This window comes from Oratosquilla oratoria, chromosome 32 (genome assembly GCF_046742065.1).
Source record: "Oratosquilla oratoria isolate Oo_2021 chromosome 32, ASM4674206v1, whole genome shotgun sequence".
Classification (NCBI taxonomy): domain Eukaryota; kingdom Metazoa; phylum Arthropoda; class Malacostraca; order Stomatopoda; family Squillidae; genus Oratosquilla; species Oratosquilla oratoria.
This window is the reverse complement of record NC_134808.1, coordinates 6407060-6411940: the sequence shown is the minus strand read 5'-3', so window position 1 is coordinate 6411940 and position 4881 is coordinate 6407060.

Sequence of the window (4881 nt, the reverse complement as noted above, 5' to 3'; positions counted from 1 at the left end):
CATGCCGACAGGAGACCTTTTGGTCCATATCTTGGTCGGACGTAAAAAAAAAATCGTAATAATAATAAATGAATAAATGAAAACTATAACAATGTAAATAACAAATAAAATACATAAATAAATGCATAGGTATATCTAAATAATAAACAAACAGGTAAATAGTGAATAATAATAAATTGACATATACATACATATATATACCAAAGGCTTTTTCCCCCTACACGGGTGGTAGCCAAAAAGAAAAAGGTATAGAAACCACTCTCACACTTTCCATTTCCTATATATTCCACTCCCCTCCACCCTCCTCCCTCCCTCTTATCTTGGCACCTCCTGGATAACGGGTCATCCCTGCATCCTGTCCACTGCCCTGGGTGAGAAGCAGTGTCGCAAGAGACAGCACATCCACAGCAAGGCCGCTTCATAAAATCGGCGACCCCACTCCCCATCCCCCCACGCAGAAAAGGAGAAGACGGGGAGAAATACCATCTAGCTGCGTCAATTTTTTTTTATCGTACATACTTCCTCACCCCCATCCCCCACCCACTCCCCCTCATGCATCACAGCCTCATCTATACACAACCCTTCTCCATTCATCCCTATCTTCTGTCTTCTCCCATCTTTCCTCCACACACATTCCTCTCTTTTATATTGCCCCTTTCACCCCATCCATCCATCTAATCCTAGGACGCCCCCTCATATTCACTCCTTCCACCTCTGCCTTCCAAACTTCTTTTACTAATCTTTCTTCACTCATTCTTTCCATGTGTCTAAACCATCCTAATATTCTTTCATCAACCCTATCTCCCAACTCCCTTTCCACCCCTGTTCTCCTCCTCACCTCCTCATTTCTCACTCCATCCAGCCTAGTAACCCCTATCATACTTCTCAGATATTTCATCTCAAACACATTCAAACTCCTTCTCTCTTCCTCTCTTATGTTCCATGTTTCTGCCCCATACAGTGCTGTTGGCACAATCACTCCTTCATACAACCTCCTCTTAGCATCCATTCCCAGATGTCTATTTCACATTACACTTTTTAATCCACCAAGGTATTTACTCGCTTCTCTCAATCTACATTCTACCTCCACCCACATTTCTCCCTTTCCTGCCACATTCGCACCCAAGTATCTAAGACTATTCACTTCCTCCAGTCTTTCACCCTTAATGCTCACTTCCAGCCTGCTGTCATTCTCTCCCCTTGTACATCTCATCACCTTACAAAGGATTACAAAGGCAAAGCATGCCGACAGGAGACCTTTTGATCCATATCTAGGTCGGATGCAAAAAAAAAATAATAATAATAATATAACATAAATTATAATAATTACAGCATCTTACTTAGGTATTTATCTAAATGATTCTTAAAGCTTCGAACTGAACTACATTGCACTACCTGTGCAGGAAGTTTATTCCATTCATTAACTACACGGTTGGCAAAGTTGTTTCTACCTACTTCCAAATTGAATCTATTTCCGGACAGTTTGAGACCATTGTTTCTTGTCTGATTCTCATTCAATGTGAAAATTTGGTCACTTTTGATGTTGTCAATTCCCTTTAAAATCTTAAAGACCTGTATCAAGTCACCTCTGAGTCTACGCTTTTTTAGGGAAAACAGATTCATGTGCTTAAGTCGATTTTCGTATGATTTATTTTTGATATTTGGAATCAGTTTTGTGGCTCGCCGTTGTACTTTTTCCAGTCTGTCAATGTCTTTAATGAGATTCGGTGACCATACGGAAACAGCATATTCCAAATGTGGACGAACTAACGATTTATATAGCTTGTTAATGAGTGATGGACTTTTGAAATCAAAAGATCGCGCAATCAATCCCAGAATTTTATTTGCTTTCTCAGAGGCTGAAATACACTGCTTGGATGATTTGAGGTCGTTACTGATAATTACGCCGAGATCTTTTTCACTATCCACTTTTGTTAACGAATTTCCAAATAACTTGTAATCGTACTTGCTGTTATTTTTACCTATGTGCATTACCTTGCATTTACTTGTGTTAAATTTCATTAGCCACTTTTCAGGCCATTGCTGTAATTTATCTAAATCTTCTTGAATATCTAATTGGTTTGAGTGATCATTTGCCACACCGCACAGTTTTGTATCATCAGCAAATTTGGAAACAGTAGATTTTAGTCCATGGTCTATATCATTTATATATACTATGAATAGAAGTGGCCCAAGAACGGAACCCTGAGGAACTCCACTTGCAACACTTTTCCATCGAGAAGTTTTTCCATTTAAAACAACTCTCTGTTTTCGACCTTTCAACCAATTACTAGTCCAACCTAATAGGCTACCACTTATTCCATGCAAAGCTAATTTAGTAAGTAGTCTTTCGTGTGGGACGGTATCAAAAGCTTTTGCAAAGTCTAGATATATTAAATCTATATTGTTTCTTTTGTCATAATTCGAGACAACTGTGTTGTAGAATTCGAGTAAGTTAGTCACGCAAGAACGTTTTCCGTCTGAAACCATGTTGGCTATCATTTATCAAACGGTTACTTTCTAAATGATATTCGATAGCATCTCTGATGATAGTTTCCATTATTTTTCCTACGATCGAAGTCAAACTAATAGGCCTATAGTTATTTGGTTTCTTTTTGTCACCTTTTTTGTCACCTTTTTGCTTCCTTCTTTCACACACCTTCTCAAACTCTGTCACTAACTTTCTCAATACCTCCTCTGATCCTGCTACAAACGTAGTGTTGCCAGGAAACAACAACTGGCTCACCTCCCACTTTTCTCCATTTTCTTTAATCATCTCCAATCCCTGACCCACTACCCTTGCATTCACCTCTCGCACCACCCCATCCATGTAAAGATTGAACAGCCAGGACGACATAACACGTCCCTGACGAAGTCCTACCTTTACCTCAAACCATTCACTCTCTCCATTTCTAATCCTAACACAAGCTCTACTACTCTCCTGAAAACTCTTGACTGCTCTTAACAGCCTTCCTCCTATCACATATATCTGCAGTGCCTTCCTGTCTACCCTGTCGTAAGCCTTTTCCAGATCCATAAAAGCCCAAAAAACATCCTTACCTTTTCCTATAGCTTTCTCACATATATGTCTTACCACAAAAATTTGATCTACACAACTCCTACCTGTCTTAAGCCCATACTGTTCTTCATCAATTACTCCCTCTGTTCCTCTCGTAATCCTCTTAATCAAGATTCTCCCATAAGCCTTCCCAACTACACTCAACAAGCTGATCCCTCTGAAACTATTACACTCACACTTGTCCCCCTTTCCCTTGTAAAGCGGAACTATACTGGCACTCCTCTAGTTCTCCGGTACTCTACCCTCTCTTAAGCAAACATTAAATAACCTCACCAGCCAGTCCACCATAACTGTACCTCATTTCTTCAGACATTCTGCATGGCATCCATCCAACCCAGGTGCCATACCTGCTCTCAGCATCTTAACAGCTGCTTTCACTTCATCCCTCCCTATTTCTCCTCCATTTTCCTCACTCATCACTCTCATTTTCTTAGCGCTTCCCACTGCAACTACCTTTTCCTCCCTATCCTCCTTCACATTTAGCAACTCCCTAAAATACTCTGCCCACCTTCCTCTCACTGTCTTCTCTTCCATTATCATCTCTCCATCTGCACCTTTTACCTATTCTTTTCTACTTGATTCGCCTCCTCTTCCTCTTTTAATTTCCTTCCAAAAAATCTTTTTATTACTTTCTCTAATACTTTTTGTACTTCCTACTTTCTCTGTCGATTCCCTAATGATATTCACTAAATTCGAATTCATATCTTCGACTGTGTCTTTGTTAGTTCTTAGAGCTTCGAATCTAATTTTAATTTCTAACTGAAATTCCTTCTTATTATCCTTAAATTTTGCTAGGCTGATTTTCTCTTTTTAAACTATTTTATTTCTCTCGGCTCTGAAATTTAATTTCGTTGTGCAACCTACCATTCTATGGTCACTACCTATGTTGACTATATTTATGACCGTAACATTGCTAACGCTCATGCTCTCATCTCCTAATATGAAGTCAACTTTGTCCTTTGTTGTTCCATTTGGGCTTCTCCAGGTCGATTTACGACCTACACGCTTTTGGAAGAAAGTATTCATTTTTTAATTCTCTGCAAAATTGACTAACATCTCGCCTCTGTCATTTCTTTTACCTACTCCAAACTTCCCAATGCACGACTCGTCTCCCATCTTCATTCCAACTTTAGCATCAAAGTCGTCTATTACCAACGTGTACTTACTTTTTCTTGATCCATTACCTGACTTAAATCATCATAGAAGGATTCAATTTCATCGTCTGTACTCTGTGAAGTTGGTGCATAAACCTGACCTATTTTTAGAGTGTACCTTTTACATAGCCTAATCACAATCCAAGCTACCCTGTCTGATAAACTACTCAACTTGACTACGTTACCAGCAACTTCTCGGTTGATCAAGAATCCTACTCCACTAGATCTTTCTTTGTCCTTACCTCTATAGTAGAACAGGTGGTGACCATTTTGTAATTGTATCAGCTTTTATTCCGTTTATCAGACTTCGCTCAGTCCTACGATGTCCCACTTGATGCTGTCTAGTTCTTCCATTAGACTCTCCAGCCTGTGGTCTTCTTAGAGAGTTCTTACGCTGTAAGTATAGATCTTCATTTTCCTCATGATGTTTAATGCCCAAGGCTTGGATCTGCTTGGACAGTACTAACTCACATTCGGTGGCACACTGCCCGTAGGCACATGATGCAATGCGGTTGGACCCTTAGGAGACGATGATCGAACTTGAACGCCCGGTTTTGTTTTGTTTGTGCTGTTCATGTTTGTTATAAAAGGCTTTTGCAAGTAATCTCACCTCCCAACTAGTTTCTGGTGAAAAATTTCTCTGGAGTC